The sequence below is a fragment of the Dermochelys coriacea genome, chromosome 11, assembly GCF_009764565.3.
Source record: "Dermochelys coriacea isolate rDerCor1 chromosome 11, rDerCor1.pri.v4, whole genome shotgun sequence".
Lineage (NCBI taxonomy): Eukaryota > Metazoa > Chordata > Testudines > Dermochelyidae > Dermochelys > Dermochelys coriacea.
Window position 1 is genome coordinate 8097454 of NC_050078.2, and position 19691 is coordinate 8117144.

Here is a 19691-nt window from a genome sequence, read left to right on the forward strand (position 1 = left end):
CTTAGGGATGTAGACATCAGTAAGTGTAATTCTTTTTTTAAAAGTACATGATCTGGCTTTCCAAGGAGCAGCTTATCATAAATATAAAGGGAAGGGTAAGCACCTTTCTATATACAGTGCTATAAAATCCCTCCTGGCCAGAGGCAAAATCCTTTCACCTGTAAAGGGATAAAATGCTACGGTAACCTCGCTGGCACCTGACCCAAAATGACTAATGAGGGGACAAGAAACTTCCAAATCTGGAATGGGGGGGAAAGGTTTTTGTCTGTGTGATAGCTTTTCCGGGAACAAAGATGTAAGCTTTCCAAAGATGCAAGCTCTCCAATTCCTGTAGAGTTAGTAAGTAATCTAGCTAGAAAATGCATTAGGTTTTCTTTGGTTTTTTTTGCTTGTAAATTCGCTGTGCTGGAGGAAATGTGTATTCCTGTTTTTGTGTCTTTTTGTAACTTGAGGTTTTGCCTAGAGGGATTCTCTATGTTTTGAATCTGACTGCCTGTAAGATTATCTTCCATTCTGATCTTACTGAGTTGTTCTGTTATCTTTTTTTGTTCTTCTAATAAAGTTCTGATTTTTAAGACTCTGATTGGGTTTTTTGGGTCTTAAAAATCCAAGGGGTTTGTGCTCATCTTGTTTATTCTCAAGCCTCCCCAGGAAAGGAGGTGTAAGAGCTTGCGGGGATATTTTGGGGGAAATAGGAACTCCAAGTGGTCCTTTCCCTGTTCTTTGTCTAAAACACTTGGTGGTGGTAGCGTTTTACCTAATCCAAGGGCAAAGACTTTATGCCTTGGGGAAGTTTTAACCTAAGATGGTAGAAATAAGTTTAGGGGGTCTTTCATGCAGGTCCCCACATCTGTACCCTAGAGTTCAGAGTGGGGAAGGAACCTTGACACAGCTTCTTACAGAAGTAGCAGCATTTGCACTCCTCTATCTATATATCTCTACCTCAGTTCTTACACTGGTACCCATCCCCATGGCATCTGAGCACCATTCTTGTTACTGAGCTGTCCATATAAAACAAAACAAAACAAAACTGCTAATTTAAATTCCCCTGAGCTTTGGAGAGGCTTGGATCTCAGAATGGTCTTTGTTAGCATGGCTGTTTCTGCAGGGAATAGCTACCTATCTTGAATGTAGGAGCACATGTGTATGTGTAATTCCTATTAAAGTCAACAGAAATTCCACAGAGAGATTACAGAACTGGTCCAACTAGTGTGTGTGACAAAGGCAAGATTCCCAGTCTTGAGTGTGGAAATGGCTATGAGTCCTGACCTTCCATACCAATGGGAGCTGGATGATAAAAATAGAAGCATCTTCAGACACTGACAGATCTGGAGTTATAATATGGCTTATGGGGAATTGGATTAAAAAATAAAGAAGCTGTTTTTCTGTAAATATTTGTAATGCAGGAGTAAGGAAATGAGTTCCCGGACTCTTGTACAATGTTAGCACAGAAAATAACCAGGGATTTAATTTAAATGGATGGTTGGGAAAGATGAAGATAGGAAGGCAAATTTTAAAAAGGAACAAAACCTAAGATACTAGAACCTACAGAACAACTCTAAGCCCTGGTCTACACTAGGCGTTGAGGTCGAATTTAGCAGCGTTAAATTGATGTAACCCTGCACCTGTCCACATGACGAAGCCCTTTTTTTCGACTTAAAGAGCTCTTAAAATCAATTGCCTTACTCCACCCCCGACAAGGGGATTAGTGCTGAAATCGGTTTTGCTGGGTCGAATTTGGGGTACCGTGGATGCAATTAGATGGTATTAGCCTCCAGGAGCTATCCCAGAGTGCTCCATTGTGACCGCTCTGGACAGCACTCTGAACTCAGATGCACTGACCAGGTAGATGGGAAAAGACCCGCGAACTTTTGAATTTCAATTTTCTGTTTGGCCAATGTGGCAAGCTGCAGGTGATCATGCAGAGCTCATCAGCAGAGGTGACCCTGATGGAGTCCCAGAATCGCAAAAGAGCTCCAGCATGGACCGAACGGGAGGTACGGGATCTGATCGCTGTATGGGGAGAGGAATCCGTGCTATCAGAACTACGTTCCAGTTTTAAAAATGCCAAAACATTTGTGAAAATCTCCCAGAGCATGAAGGACAGAGGCCATAACAGGGACCCGAAGCAGTGCCACGTGAAACTTAAGGAGGTGAGGCAAGCCTACCAGAAAACCAGAAAGGCGAACGGCCGCTCCGGGTCAGAGCCCCAAACATGCCGCTTCTATGACAAGCTGCATGCCATTTTAGGGGGTTCAGCCACTACTACCCCAGCCGTGTTGTTTGACTCCTTCAGCAGAGATGGAGGCAACACAGAAGCAGGTTTTGGGGAAGAGAAAGACTATGATGAGGAGGTTGTAGATAGCTCACAGCAAACAAGTGGAGAAACCGGTTTTCCCAACAGCCAGGAACAGTTTCTCACCCTGGACCTGGAGCCAGTACCCCCCGAACCCACCCAAGGCTGCCTCCTGGACCCACCAGGCAGAGAAGGGACCTCTGGTGAGTGTACCGTTTAAAATACAATACAAGGTTTAAAAGCCAGCATGTTTAATGATTAATTTGCCCTGGCATTCGTGGCTCTCCTGGATATACTCCCAAAGTCTTTGCAAAAGGTTTCTGGGGAGGGCAGCCTTATTCCATCCACCCTGGTAGGACACTTTACCACTCCAGGCCAGTAGCATGTAGTTGGGAATCATTGTAGAACAAAGCATTGCAGTGTATGTTTGCTGGCGTTCAAACAACATCCATTCTTTATCTCTCTGTGTTATTCTCAGGAGAGTGGTATCATTCGTGGTCACCTGGTTGAAATAGGGTGCTTTTCTTACGGGGACATTCAGAGGTGCCCGTTCCTGCTGGGCTGTTTGCCTATGGCTGAACAGAAATGTTCCCCGCTGTTAGCCACGCGGTGAGGGGAGGCAAAATGCGACCTTGTAACGAAAGCACATGTGCTATGTATGTAATGTTAACAGCAAGGTTTACCGTGAAAGAGTGTACCCATTGTTCTATAAAATGTGTCTTTTCAAATACCACTGTCCCTTTTTTTTTCTCCACCAGCTGCATGTGTTTGAAGGATCACAGGATCTTCTCCTTCCAGAGGCTAGCGAAGATTAGAAGGCGAAAAAAATGCACTCGCGATGAAATGTTCTCTGAGCTCATGCTGTCCTCCCACAATGACAGAGCACAGACGAATGCATGGAGGCAGACAATGTCAGAGTGCAGGAAAGCACAAAATGACCGGGAGGAGAGGTGGTGGGCTGAAGAGAGGGCTGAAGCTGAAAGGTGGCAGCAGCATGATGAGAGGAGGCAGGATTCAATGCTGAGGCTGCTGGAGAATCAAACTAATATGCTCCAGCATATGGTTGAGCTGCAGGAAAGGCAGCAGGAGCACAGACCGCCGCTACAGCCCCTGTGTAACCAACCGCCCTCCTCCCCAAGTTTCATAGCCTCCTCACCCAGACGCCTGAGAAGGCGGTGGGGGGGCCTCTGGCCACCCAGCCACTCCACCTCAGAGGATTGCCCAAGTAACAGAAGGCTGGCATTCAATAAGCTTTAAACTTTTAAAGTGCTGTGTGGCCTTGTCCTTCCCTCCTCCACCACCCCTCCTGGACTACCTTGGTAATTATCTCCCTATTTGTGTGATGAATTAATAAAGAATGCATGAATGTGAAGCAACAATGACTTTATTGCCTTTGCAAGTGGTGATCGAAGGGAGGTGGGGAGGGTGGTTAGCTTACAGGGAAGTAGAGTGAACCAAGGGGTGTGGGATTTCATCACGGAGAAACAAACAGAACTTTCACACCGTAGCCTGGCCAGTCATGAAACTGGTTTTCAAAGCTTCTCTTGATTTACACCGCACCCTCCTGTGCTCTTCTAACCGCCCTGGTGTCTGGCTGTGCGTAACCAGCAGCCAGGCGATTTGCCTCAACCTCCCACCCCGCCATAAACGTCTCCCCCTTACTCTCACAGATACTGTGGAGTGCACAGCAAGCAGTAATAACAGTGGGAATATTGGTTTCGCTGAGGTCTAACTGAGTCAGTAAACTGTGCCAGTGCGCTTTTAAACATCCAAATGCACATTCTACCACCATTCTGCACTTGCTCAGCCTGTAGTTGAACAGCTCCTGACTACTCTCCAGGCTGCCTATGTATGGCTTCATGAGCCATGGCATTAAGGAGTAGGCTGGGTCCCCAAGGATAACTATAGGCATTTCAACATCCCCAACGGTTATTTTCTGGTCTGGGAAGAAAGTCCCTTCCTGCAGCTTTTGAAACAGACCAGAGTTCCTGAAGATGCGAGCATCAGGTACCTTTCCCAGCCATCCCACATTGATGTTGGTGAAACATCCCTTGTGATCCACCAGTGCTTGTAGCACTATTGAAAAGTACCCCTTGCGGTTTATGTACTCACTGGCTTGGTGCTCCGGTGCCAAGATAGGGATATGGGTTCCGTCTGGGGCCCCTCCACATTTAGGGAATCCCATTGCAGCAAAGCCATCCACTATGACCTGCACATTTCCCAGGGTCACTACCCTTGATATCAGCAGATCTTTGATTGCGTTGGCTACTTGCATCACAGCAGCCCCCACGGTAGATTTGCCCACTCCAAACTGATTCCTGACTGACCGGTAGCTGTCTGGCATTGCAAGCTTTCACAGGGCTATTGCCACTCGCTTCTCAACTGTGAGGGCTGCTCTCATCTTGGTATTCTTGCGCCTCAGGGCAGGGGAAAGCAAGTCTCAAAGTTCCATGAAAGTGCCCTTATGCATGCAAAAGTTTTGCAGCCACTGGGAATCGTCCCAGACCTGCAACACTATGCGGTCCCACCAGTCTGTGCTTGTTTCCCAAGCCCAGAATCGGCGTTCCACCGCATGAACCTGCCCCATTAGCACCATGATGCCCACATTGGCAGGGCCTGTGCTTTGAGAGAAGTCTGTGTCCATGTCCTCATCACTCTCATCACTGCGCTGATGTCGCCTACTCTCCCAGTTTCGCTTTGCCAGGTTCTGGAGCTACATATACTGCTGGATAATGCGTGTGGTGTTTAATGTGCTCCTAATTGCCACAGCGATCTGAGCGGGCTCCATGCTTGCTGTGGTATGGCGTCTGCACAGAAAAAAGGCACTGAATGATTGTCTGCTGTCGCCCTGATGGAGGGAGGGGCTAATGACGACATGGGTTACAGGATTGGCTTACAGGGAATTCAAATCAACAAAGGGGGTGGCTTTGCGAGAAACTGAATGGCCGCCTCAAGGATAGAACTCAAAACCTCAAGGATAGAGCTCAAAACTGGGTTTAGCAGGCCGTTGATTTCACAGAGGGAGGGAGAGAAGAGAAAATGAATACAAAACAAATCTGGTCTATTTCTTGTTTTGAACCGCTTCATCTATCTTTATACATCATGCTGGCAGCAGAGTGTGCAGTATGACTGCTAGCCATCGTCACCTCCTGGGTGCTCGGCAGAAGACGGTGCAGTATGACTACTGGCCATCGTCTTCTGCTGGCTGCAAATTAAAAGACAGTGCACTGCCGGTAGGACTCAATCACCATGAGACAAAACAAGGGAAATGACCTGGCTGAGTCACTCCCATGTTTGCCCAGGTGCCTGGTTAAAAGAGCACCCAGGAATACGTCAACGATGGCTACCAGTCATACTGCACTGTCTGCTGCCAAAAGGCAATAAACTGCTGCTGTGTAGCAATGCGGTACTATGTCCGCCAGCACCCAGGAGATGTACGGTGATGGTTAGCTGAGCGGGCTCCATGCTTGCTGTGGTATGGCGTCTGCACAGGTAACTCAAGAAAAAAGGCACAAAACGATTGTCTGCCCTTGCTTTTATGGAGGGAGGGAGGGAAGGGGGGCCTGATGATATGTACCCAGAACCACCCGCGACAATGTTTTAGCCCCATCAGGCGCTGGGATTTCTACCCAGAATTCAAATGGGTGGTGGAGACTGCGGGAACTGTGGGATAGCTACCCACAGTGCAAAGCTCCGGAAGTCGACTGTTGCCTTGATACTGTGGACACAGTCCGCCGACTACACGCACTTAGAGCATTTGTGTGGGGACACACACTCGACTCTATAAAAACGCTTTCTACAAAACCGACTTCTATAAATTTGACCTAATTTTGTAGTGTAGACATACCCTAATGAAAGAAGAGGCCACTCATACAAATGCACAGTCATTTTCAGACCTGAATAAAAATATCATTAAAGGGTGAAGTCTAAATAGCATTAAAGGAAATGGACAATAAAATCACTAAAATAGGTTTTTAAATTTTGCCACCACTTAGTATAAAAGAAGAGGTTTAAAAATGTTCAACCGTCACTTTAAGATACTATCTTGGATCACTAATAAGCTTGAGAGATGATTGAAAACCAGCAAGTCTCAAGGCTGGATAGCCTTTCTTCTGGAGAATTAAGTAAGATTAAGGTGAGTCATTCTAGGCTAATGAGCATGATGGAGAAGTGATGGAATTCAAGTTCATTCCTAGGTAGCTAATACTAAACGAATTGGGATTGCTCTGTTTAGAGAGAAAAATGAGGTTCAGTGTTAACTAAAGCTGAGTGAATAATGGTTTTTGGTTTGGTTTGAAAATTTTTTATTCTTTTTTCAAACAAACTGGTTTGGTTTTTTTCAAGTTTTTCTTACAAATGAAAAAAAAATGTGACGGGTAATCCCCCCCCCACCCCCCGACTCTAGACTGCCATCTGATCTAGTGGGATACCACTGAGCCCACCGGTTCCACCAGTTGGGGCTCCCTTACACTTCCCTGCTGAGGCAGGCCCTTAAGGTAGGGACACACCCAGCTGCAGAAAGACACAGACACTGAAATCAGCTCTGCATGGGAAGATTCAGCTAGAGAATTGCCCAGCACTGAAGTGCACTCCCTGCTCTGGAGAGTAAACCCAAAACTGTACAGCGTAAGCTCACGAAATACACTTCCTCCCTCAGTGTGGAGAAAGATCTTCACAGCTTTTTGTTCCCCAGTTATGAATTCCATAAACTGATTTAGAGGGAAAAAACAAGTTTATTAACTACTAAAGATAGATTTTAAGTGATTATAAGGGAGAGCAAACAGATCAAAGTAGGTTACTGAACAAATAAAACAAACACGCAAACTAAGCTTAATACATTAAAGAAACTGGTTACCAGTCGTAATTTCTCACCCTAAACATTGTTTTAGGCATTTCTTTCACAGGCCAGACACCTTTTCCGGCCTGGACTCAGCTCTTCTCCCCCCATTTCCTTTGATCTTTGTTTCTTAGATGTTTCCAGCAGTCATCCTGGGGGGATTCAGTGAAGAATGACCCCTGATTAACTCACTCCCCTGCTTTAAATAGGATTTACATATGGCGGGAATCCTTTGTTTCCCAATTTGATCCCCACCCCCTATTAGTGGAAAATATTAGTAGTCCAAGATGGAGTCCAGTACCAGGTGACATGATCACATGACTCTGCAGTGTCAAAGCAGCATCCCAGGAAGCTTCTCAGGAAGGTGGAAGATTAGCATCTTCAAAGTCCTATTGTTCTCCCTAATGGCCCATCCAGGCTGATTGCATTCTGTGTGGTGGGCATTCCCTAGGTGTAAACCCACTTGTAATTGTTACATAGTCAATATTCCTAACTTCAGATACAGAAATGATACATGCTTACAAATAATCATATTGTTTCCAAAGATAACTCGTATGACCCATCTTGCATAGAACACATCTTAGTTATGCCATATTTGTAGCATAACAATATCTCTATGAAGAATATGGTGCATAGTGTCACAACTTATAGTTGTTTTGTGTCATTTTGGGGTGTTTTTGCTTTTTTTTTATTAATTTAGCCAATTTTCTAAACAAAATGTCATTTCAAAAAGAAAAGTCAAAAGGTTTTGTTTTGAAATGGTCATAACAAACCATTGTGACTTTTTTTTTAAATCAATTTTTTTTTGCCAAAACAGTTCACCAAACTTGGCCTGAATTTGCAAATCGTTTGGGTGCCTGGAAAAATGCATCTCTCCATTAATTTACTTTTTGCTGGTGGAAAATAATTCACACTGCTCTTCTTACAGCAGCTAAGCTAATCAAGTTCCCCTGTTGGCTTCTCGGAAAAGGAAACTGAGCTTTGGAAATGGCAGCCATGAGTACAAATCTCCTATACTGATGCCATGTGAGAAAGGAATAATATGACATTACCGCAAGGAACCATAATATTTTTGCAGTAAAGTGTCACAACCTCTGTCATAATAGAGTCTTCTTAATAGGAATACCCCTTTCCCCATTAAGAGGAATTCCAGAATCTGCTCAACAAGGATGACAACTTTAATAGTAATGCAGCTGTCTGATGAGTTGCACAGTCCATCATGTTACTGGAGCTGGGAAAAGGCAGTACTGGGAACTGAGCAGCTGCTGCTTGCCCACTGCCTGTAGCTTTAGCAGCTGTGTGATGCCCATCATAACAGACAGCATGTGTGGCTGGCATAGAAGGAGCAATTTAATTTGGGTGAATAAAAACAATACTTTCTGCCTGACTCACAGCAGTGGGATGTAATCCAGTCAGGGAGCCTGGCCCTTAGAGGACAATGGGAGCATGAGGCACCATGGCGACATTTCCAAATCAAAATTTTGACGACCCCCCCACCCAAAAAATGAACTTGCCGCTGAAAGCAGATGCTCTTCCTGAAATATTTCATTTAATTGAAATTCAGTTTTCTGTCAAAAAAAAAAAAAGTAAGTTCTGACCAAAAGTTTTGGACCAGCCCTAATAATAATTTATCCTGCCTTCCCCGCACCCTTTGTCTGGCTTGTCCGCTCAGACTGTAAGATCTTTAAGGCAGAGACGGACTATCTCACTGTGTGTTTTGTACAGTGCTTAGCTCTACTGGGCCTCCATCTTGTTTGGGGGCCTCTAGGGGCAAACATAATTCAATAACTGATGAAGAAATATGTATAATCAGTATACCAAGATATTAAGTTAGCAAGAGCATGTGCAGTGTACACATGCTGCATGTAAGTAAACATACATGGGCCTAAATTTTAAAAAGTGACTAATGATTTGTGTTTGCCCTTCTGGAGACACCTTACAGGGGCCTAATTTCCAAAAGGGTTGAGCATCCACCTTCTAGAATTCAGGCCCCTTTACTATGCCTGAAGTTGGACACCTAAAATTTCTGGTCACTTTTGATAGGTTCAGACATAGGATCACTCCTGTTCTTATATAGCCAGGGCTTTGTTATATTGGGAAACTTCCATTATATGTGAAAGATGGGGGCAAATGGTGTTCCTTGTGCCATATGCTCAGCCTCCTATGTCTGTAGATGCCATAGAAAATATCTGCTGTAATTAGAATGATTGATTTTATCTTTAAAAAAGATCTTTAAAAAAGGGAAGAAGGAGGATCCTGGGAACTACAGGCCGGTCAGCCTCACCTCAGTCCCTGGAAAAATCATGGAGCAGGTCCTCAAAGAATCAATCCTGAAGCACTTAGAGGAGAGGAAAGTGATCAGGAACAGTCAGCATGGATTCACCAAGGGAAGGTCATGCCTGACTAATCTAATCGCCTTTTATGATGAGATTACTGGTTCTGTGGATGAAGGGAAAGCAGTGGATGTATTGTTTCTTGACTTTAGCAAAGCTTTTGACACGGTCTCCCACAGCATTCTTGTCAGCAAGTTAAGGAAGTATGGGCTGGATGAATGCACTATAAGGTGGGTAGAAAGCTGGCTAGATTGTCGGGCTCAACGGGTAGTGATCAATGGCTCCATGTCTAGTTGGCAGCCGGTGTCAAGTGGAGTGCCCCAGGGGTCGGTCCTGGGGCCCGTTTTGTTCAATATCTTCATAAATGATCTGGAGGATGGTGTGGATTGCACTCTCAGCAAATTTGCGGATGATACTAAACTGGGAGGAGTGGTAGATACGCTGGAGGGGAGGGATAGGATACAGAAGGACCTAGACAAATTGGAGGATTGGGCCAAAAGAAATCTAATGAGGTTCAATAAGGATAAGTGCAGGGTCCTGCACTTAGGATGGAAGAATCCAATGCACCGCTACAGACTAGGGACCGAATGGCTCGGCAGCAGTTCTGCGGAAAAGGACCTAGGGGTGACAGTGGACGAGAAGCTGGATATGAGTCAGCAGTGTGCCCTTGTTGCCAAGAAGGCCAATGGCATTTTGGGATGTATAAGTAGGGGCATAGCGAGCAGATCGAGGGACGTGATCGTTCCCCTCTATTCGACACTGGTGAGGCCTCATCTGGAGTACTGTGTCCAGTTTTGGGCCCCACACTACAGGAAGGATGTGGATAAATTGGAAAGAGTACAACGAAGGGCAACGAAAATGATTAGGGGTCTAGAGCACATGACTTATGAGGAGAGGCTGAGGGAGCTGGGATTGTTTAGTCTGCAGAAGAGAAGAATGAGGGGGGATTTGATAGCTGCTTTCAACTACCTGAAAGGGGGTTTCAAAGAGGATGGCTCTAGACTGTTCTCAATGGTAGCAGATGACAGAACGAGGAGTAATGGTCTCAAGTTGCAATGGGGGAGGTTTAGATTGGATATTAGGAAAAACTTTTTCACTAAGAGGGTGGTGAAACACTGGAATGCGTTACCTAGGGAGGTGGTAGAATCTCCTTCCTTAGAGGTTTTTAAGGTCAGGCTTGACAAAGCCCTGGCTGGGATGATTTAACTGGGACTTGGTCCTGCTTTGAGCAGGGGGTTGGACTAGATGACCTTCTGGGGTCCCTTCCAACCCTGATATTCTATGATTCTATGATTCTATGATTCATATTGGTACTGTACACAGAAAATGAAAAATGCTATGGGCCTGATCCAAAGCTCATTGCGGTAAATGGACGTTTGCCCAGTGTCTCTGGGCTTTGGATCCAACCATAGTAAGTGCTAAGTAATACAGTATTGTGCTTCTCTTTGTGATTCACAATGAAGAATATTGCTGTCACGCTACACCTCTGGATACAGAGGTAATTGGAGGAGCTACAGTGAAACTATACAACCTCTCAAGCTATCAAGTAAAATACATGCAGTTGTCATTGCATAGCATATGAAATCTTTTTTTTTTAAGTGCAAAGTTTGTTAATATCTAAAACACTTTGATAACTCAGCATAATAAAGTACGTGCAGACCTGCTGGTTCCTTCTTATTTCTGTCATCTGCCAGAATAATTTTCAAGTGTTAATGTTATTGTTTCTTCATTCTTAGTTCCTTTGCATTGCTCATTCCTGTGCAACTCTGGTTGCCTACTGACATCTTGCTATCCACTGTATCTCATTCAACCAAGGTTCTTAACCTTCGCTCAGCAGATGGTGTCATCTTGATTTTAAATATTTGTTTTTAATGACTGGTGGCAATAATATATCAGGGCTTATTTTCAGTAGATTGGAGTCAGTTGAAGGTTGTTTTCATTTAAATCATTTTGCAATAAAAAATGTCTCTTTGACCAACTGGAAAAATATTTACGTTGGTCAAAATTTTCTGGTGGAAAGGAAAGGAAGTGGTTGAAGTTAAAAATTTTTCAATGTTAAACTAATCCGTTTTTGATAAAATATTTCAGTTTTGGATTTTTGAAAGCAGAGGAATTTGATTTAGATTTTTGGGTTGGAAAACCAAAAATAATTTAGGGAAAGTTGCAGGGGAAAATGAAAATCTTACAGAATTTCCCCCCAAAAAAAGTATATTTCAACCAAGTCTGTTGAGGATACTGTTGTGCTGCAGTTCTTGTCTCCAGTGCTGCTTACTGTTTTTTGGTGCCTGGTGTGTGGTTGGAGTCATTGGCCCCTCGCGGCCATTAAGATGCTGCCACCATAATCAAGCCCAAAGGCAATGGGAATAGCTGACAGTTTCGAGTGGCTGAAGATTTCAGGGTTTGCCCATTGGTGTTATACTCACTAAGAACATATTACTTCACCTGCCAGACTAATGAATATTGTGCAAAAAGAGTTAATTGATACCAAGGGCATTTTGTATGCAAAAGGCACTTGGATGCTATGGGGCAGTATAAATTCTCACTTTGTGCTAGTAAGGCAGAAACCTGTGTTAGAGGCTGGTATAAAGCCAGGCCACCCAAGGGAGAGCGACAGGTGGGATTTCAGCTGGCACAATCTCTCCAGCATATAAAGTAAATGGGAACAGAATTTATCCCAATACATACAATACACTAAGTTATTATCTGGAACCTGACTTCCAAGCTGGTTACACTGCTAGTTCCATCAAACTATTTATGAGCTACTTATACTTTTGCATTTTGGGTATTTTAGAGGGGGAAGAGAGTTCTACATTAGTTTCCTATTTGCTGAAAAGAAGCAAAAGCCCATTTTCCCTATTGCTATTTTTGTCTCACTTTTCACAAAGTTTTAGGATGAGCACATCACAGGATTCTTGTTCAAGGAAATTTTATATTGGCTGTTGGCAAAATATTCTTTTAAGAGACTGTTGCAGCAGTGAGGATTTAAATATCAAGAAGAAAAAGTTATGCAGAACCAAATGGAATAATCACTCATCCCTTTATTATTATTCATTGGAAACATTTAAGTTCCTATACTTACACAACTGCACACTGTACCTGAATAGCAATAGGTTTTAAGAACTTGCATATAATTTCTGGGATATCTGTTTCTATTCTATTACTATTCTAGTCTTTGAACTCATTGCATAGTTACAGTTAACTATACCAACCTTGGTTGTGTCTTTGTTATGAGGACAAATTCCCACTAAGGATTAGGCTGACCTTTCAAAACTGTCATAACATTTACCATCCCAGACCAATAAGCCCACCAGCCCAGACCAATTATCTATTATTCCCCGCCCAACACAAAGACTCCCTGGCCAGCTCTCCTCCACTACCTGCTCCCCAGACAAAGTTCCTCTTCTTGTTCTGCCACACACGTTGTCTTGTCTTCTTTTCTCCTTCAGCTAACTGGTTGGTGCCTACCTCACTTCCTCCATTTTTACACCAGTGCATCTCCGTACACTTCAATGGCATCACTCATAATTTATACCAGTATGATAGCAATCAGAATAGGACTATAGGACCTGATGAGCCTCTCTGCAGGCTCTCCTAAACAATGGTTGAGCCTCCCACTCGCTGCTGATGCCCTCAAATTTGCCTCTCAAAATAAATAAATTAAATAATTCATCCCTCCCATTTCAGGCAATTGGACAGATGGAAATTTGAAAAACTGGATTGCCACTAAACTCAGTGGAGCTAAACCCGATTATATCAGATAAGCACCGGGACCTTAATTGGTGATCTCAGACTCAAACCCATATTTCCAAAGGTGAAAGCTAGTAAATTGCTTCACTGTGAATATATAGAGAGAGAGTTAATGGATATGAGTATATGATAAAGCCCTATACATTATGCTACTCTGAAGCTGTTTTCATTTTTAAACAGGAAATGAATTACTGTAAATTGAAATCCTGGTTCTATTTCTTAAAGGAGATAGAAAATAAAGATCAAGCTGCACTGTAAATAATGAGGCCAGTTTTTAAAACCCTTCTTTATTTCCTAGCTAGAGTAGGGGCATGTACAAATATTTTTTAAGACAGAGCAGGGGAAGAGTTATTCCGTAGACAGATTTTCCTTGTAAGAGCTCTTCTTAAATTAAATGTGTTCCATCCCTTCTCGTTGTCTGTATTATAAAAGTATGTTGTATAATTCTCTATAGATACCAATAGACAGATGTATTTATGGGTTTTGGAAGCTCCATGTAATTTGGGCATAAAACATGAAGTATGTTTTATAGTTCCTCATTAATAATAGTTGAGAATTATGTTAATCTGAGGCAGCAAATATAAATTCTTAATGTTCAGGCATTCATTATATGCCTACAATGATTGGAAGTTGCCACAGGAAAATAAAAGCCAGTGATCCCAGAGGTTTTTTATTTTATATTCTGTCAAGCAAATGTGGAAAGTTCTATTCATTTACCTCTTGCTCCCCTAGAAATTCTGAATTATAACAAGATCCATTGATTGAAGAACTCAAATTGGAAATAAGAGAGAGTTTTTCAACCCCAAGGGTAATTAACTATCGAAGCATCTTACCAAAGGAAGTGGTAAATTTATCATCACATGGAGATTTTAAATCAAGATCAATTGTCTTTCTCAAAGATATATATTAGTTCGGTAGTATTTGATTGATATTGAGATCAATACTGTTCACTTCCATCATAGGGAAGAACAATTCCCACCACAGTAGGAATTACTGGGTGAAATTCTATGGCCTGTGTTACTGCAGGAAGTCAGACGAGATGCTCATAATGTTCCATTCTGGCCTTAAAATATATTAAATGGCTGGAAAGACAAAAGCTGTTCTAACCTCTCCTGTAGATAACATCATCCAAGTTGTGAATTGCATCAATATCCTTTATCATATGCAGGTTGTCAACATCCTGAAGATGTTTCTTCCAAACATCTTTGTTCTTCTCTAAGGCTGAAGTTGGTATGCAGCTCAGCAAAAGAACAGCAAATGCAGCTAGCAGGGTATTACAGGAAGACATTTTTTGGGAAACCTGGAAAAGGCAGCACATACATGCATTATTTGGAAATAGCTTCCATACTTCTTATACAACTGTCCTCTTAATAAACTTACAGTGCTTTGGGGCTAAGTTCCGAAGGAGAAAATAGAATGTCAGGTTTCTGATTTATGTTTTATAGTAAGAGATTAAGGTTCATGATGACTTAGCCAGTCACTGATTAACTTCAATGTACATATTTGTAAATCTGAAAAAAATACCTTCACAGATGCTCAATTCATCAATATTATATACTTTCTTGTTGTAGCATAGTTTATTGGGCTTACGGAGAATAACTATACCTCATAAAGGGGGATAACAAGGTTCTCAAATTCATCATCATCAAAGATTGCATTTAGTAAAAACAAAATGGTAAAGTAATTATTTTTTATGATACTGGAAAGGAGACTAGACCAAAACCAGGGAAATCATATGATGCTTCAAGGAAGTATTTTAGTAACTGTTTGATAGAGATTAGCACGAAAATATGATCGTGACAAAGGCCTCATTGCTATTTGTCAGCAGTTCTTGTCAGGCCTCACTTACTCACTATACCTGACACACTGTCATGATATATGCCCAAAAGATGGCATGTAATATATCACTTGAAAACTAACAACTCACTGATCTTTAATATTTTTGCATGATTTATGTACAAGGTGGGTACAAAGAGTTATGGATATTTGATAGAATTATGATCTTAAAATGCGTTGGCAAGTAATGCATAAGTAATGCATACCCGTCTGCCCAAGACAATGGAATGCTTAACCAGCCAGGTTATCAGGCAGAGACAATAAAGGTATATTTACATAAAAGGTAAACAAAGCCATCAAGCTAACGCGAAGAGATAATGACTCGGTTATCACCAGCAGGAAAGGAACCAGCATGAAGTCTTCACCAACCTGCATGGTATCTCTTCCCAGATTGAGAAAAGGAATTTTATCTGAGAATACACATGAATGGTTTACTGGACTATAAAGACAGGGAGTCTGATACTCAAATTATAAGTAATTGAATCAACTGATTGTATACTGTATTATAAAAGTATATCTAGTAAGGTCTTTTATGAAAGATAATGAGACACTGGTGATAATATTCTTGTAAAATATACGTTTTAACACTAGAGGAAACATGAATACTCACTGATATTCTGCTTTAAAGTCTGTGACCAAACAAAGGGAGAAACAGGTTTTCTCCAAGACAAGAGGAAAGGCAGTTATCTACCGATGAAATGAAGCAAGGGGTGACCAAAAACAATGGAAGCCCCGTTTACATATGAATCAGCAGGGGGTGAAAAGTCCACAGGAAGGGAAGAAAAGCATGAGGTTGTCCTGGGCCTGGGGACAAAACAGTAAATTTGGGAAGTTATAAGGAGAGAGAAGAAGCCATCTTAACATTCATCACTGGACAGACACAACAGGCCAGAGGCCTTGCAAACTAAGACGAGTCCTTCAACCAAGAGGGTTGAAGTTTCTGGGAACTGAATATATGTGAGAAACCTGCTTAGTCTAAAAACTTTCACTTAGAAAGACAAGGGAAACCAGCCCTTCGTACTACTATGGAAGGTCCTGACTGAGGTAAAGTGAGCCATGGCTGGAAAGCAAAAAGATTGGTAAGAAAGATAACTTGAACCAAAACTGTAGCTTGTTAAGTCTTAGCCACTAGGAAGCATATTTTACTTTTATTTGCTTGTAACCATTTTGTCCTTATCCCTTATACTTGAGCTCACTTAAAACCTTTCTCTTTCTTTGATTAAAAAATTTGTTTTACTTTTATTATAAATCAGCCTTGTGCTGTGTTTGACTTTAAGTGAGTATTAACTCCAGTTAAAACAACAAACTACTGTGCTTTTGTCTCTCTAAAGGAGCAATGGACCTTATTACTCCTCTGAATATTCCAGGAGAGAACTGGATGTTAAAGAGCAGGCAGTTTTAGGGAAATTTGGTACTGGGGGTATGTTGGGGTCACCCAGCAAGTAGTAACCAAAGATAGTGAAGACAAGGGTGGGCCTATTCTTGTATAGGGAGAATGCTGGGGTCAGAGCTCTGAACCAGGGCTGCCCAGCATCCATGGAACTTCATTGTCTGCTGGGTGTTGGTATCAAGGCTGAGAGCCACAACAGCAGAGCATTTAAGACAACCAGGGTTACAGGGCATGTGGTGATACAACTTCTCACTGGCCTAGGTTGCACCCAAAACATGACAGTGACTATTCATTTTACACCTTCTGCTCCAGTTCTCTAGATCTTGCTGTGTTGTTGGATTTCATTATGATGTATATTGGACAAACAATCAACCAAATTCATCCCTCCTGTAACTTCATTTAACTTCAGATTTCCTGCCTTCATCTGAGAGCATCTCAGTACTAGAAAGATCTAAACAAATTAGAGGGGAAGAGTATCAAAAGGCTTTGAAGAGCTAGAGGAAATGATTTCTGAAGCAAGATTAAAAGAAACAAGTGGATATAGGTTGCCTGTATGATAAGCAGGGGAAATAACTGTCATCAAGTATTTGAAAGGTGTAAACTCCAAGGATGGAGAGATGTTTAGGGTACCCAAGAGAATATATCTAGTAATAGAACTAGCTGGCTTTTTGAATTTAAATGGAGGAGGAAGGAATTGAGGAAATTTTTCGCAAAATATTTGTTTGGGGTTTTTTTCCTCTCGATTCTTTTGTATCTAGGAGTATTGGAATGAAATTCAGATGAGGTAAATTTAGGCTAGAAAACATAGGAAATAAATCTAAATTGGAATATGATCTGTGAAATAAATTCCCCAGGGAAACAGTGGCAATCCCATTACTTGAGACCTTTTAGAAGGAGATCAGGTAGCACACTAGAAAATGTACAGTGGAAAGCAATCTACATTAGACTGGAGAGAGGCTAGTCAAGATGATTTTTGTCTTTTCACAAACTTCTGATTCCCTGAGTACATCTCCATAGAGTGGAACTAGCACCTTTAGTTTGAAACCTATTTTAAGTGATTGTTAAAACAGATCAATAAACTACTCAGACCCCCACAAAAAGTGCTGATGGCTCATTGGTCTGAGATTGTGCCATTAAGAAAAGAGATGACTAAGGGAGGATATGATAGAGGTCTGTAAAACTATGAATGGTATGGAGACAGTAAATAAAGAAGTGCTGTTTACCCCTTCACATTACAAAGGAACCAGGGGTCACCCAATGAAATGAATAGGCAGCAGGCTTAAAACAAAAGCACAGTCAACCTGTAGAACATGTTGCCAAGGGATGATATGAAGGCCAAAAGCATAATTGGGTTCAAAAAATAATTAGGTTCATGGAGGATAGGTCCATCAATGGCAATTAACCAAGATGGTCAGGGACAGAACCCCATGCTCTGTGTGACCATAAACCTTTGACAGCCAGAAGACTGGACAACAGGGGATATATCACTCAATAAATTGCCCTGCTCTGTTCATTCCTTCTGACACATTTAGCACTGGCCACTGTCAGAAGATACGATAATGGGCTTAATGAACCATTGGTCTGATCCAGTATGGCCGTTCTTATGTAGTCCTTCCGACACTCTGTGAGGGGTGGACTCTATCTAAAAAGCAGCATATATCACTGTGTCTTTATCCTCTCATTACCCTGTATGGAGTATTAATGATTTTCTTCTGACTTCAGTAGCTTCATTGTGTTCGCCATCATCTGTACCTTTTCTATATGTCTGCGGCAACAGTAGCCACGCACCTATTTACATTGGCTGCTTCTAATTTCCAAACTGTTATGTAGTTAATTGCCGCTACATGTTAGATATTTATCCTCGCTGGAGAGGCCTGGATGGCTTTTAAAGAAGCTTCCTTTGGCCATATTTTTTTCCCATCATTATCATGAAAACCTAATCCATTTTAAACACATGGGAGTTGGATTAATTGCTTGTGATGACCCTGTTTCACAGCATCAGAGAGTGGAACACTGAAGACTTTCATTTCTCCCCTCAACAGGTACAGTACAGGCAATGGCAATACAAGCGTTCCCATGCTGTCCCACTGAAGAGCCTCAGTGCGCATATAGTGGCATCATTTTTATGGGGAAGGGAATAGTTGAGTCTGTGAGCCCTTTTAGTCCAAGGCTTCTTTGCTGAGAATGCAGACCAGGGTCTTGGTTAGGACAGTGCATGTTGTGATGTGGAGACCTCTCCACCTAGAGCTGTACTGAACACACCAAATTTATTTCACATAGGCCCCTAGATGGTAAAGACTTTCTGAGCTGCCTAAGGGATTTGGATACCCAGTCTCCATTAATTTTAATGGGAATTGAGCATTTTCTTAGGCAGATTTGAAAATATCAGCCTTCATCTCTTCATCAAGCGCCAGCTTGTGACTCAGAGGTAGGCAGTGTTTCAAAGCCAGTTACAATTCCAGTTGAGTCATCCAACCCTATAGGTGAATGGTTAATCTTAGTGGGAGGAGTGTTACAATATTCTTTGCTAGGCACAAATTGTCTTATTCTTTTGCACATCTGGAGAGAAATCCTGGCAAAACACCCATTGACTTCAATATGGCCAGAATTGCATCCCTGGTTTACAATATTGGTAGACTGAGCCATTTGTCTTGTGAACAATTCAAATTTCTTCCATGTTTGTTTTGGTGAACTAAGGAAATTGAATATTTTCATAGCTAGCTTCTCTGAAAGCCTCCACCTTCCCACTCTTCCCTTGTCTTGTTTTCCTTTTGACAGCAGATGTGCTTGTAGGGGGAAGCTTGATAAAAGGTGATTTGTAAGCTGACAGAAAATGCTCCGTTCTGAGGACCAGTGTTCCCCTCAGGAATGCATGTCAAGATGAGATTGCCCTGGCTTCTGGCATACATCAGACACACAACTAGCACTAGGATTTCTGTAATTCTCTCTGGGGTTTCATGGACATGTTACCAGTGTCACAGATCTACATTTAAAACTAGCTGATTTTTTATTTCTGTGACTCAGAATTATTATTGCCACAGAACTTGGTTTCTCACCTCTTTGACTTTGTGCTGAGAGTCCAAAAACAGATTCTCTGTTGAAAAGTCAGGCTTAGGCCAGACAGGTTTCTGAGGAAAAATCTTGGATGTCTGTATTGGCTACCCCAGGCCAAGCACTAATGGGCTATTTTCCCCCAAATATAGCAAGAAAAAAGAAAGTCTTTGCAGGGCTGGCCAAAAGTTCCAACTACTG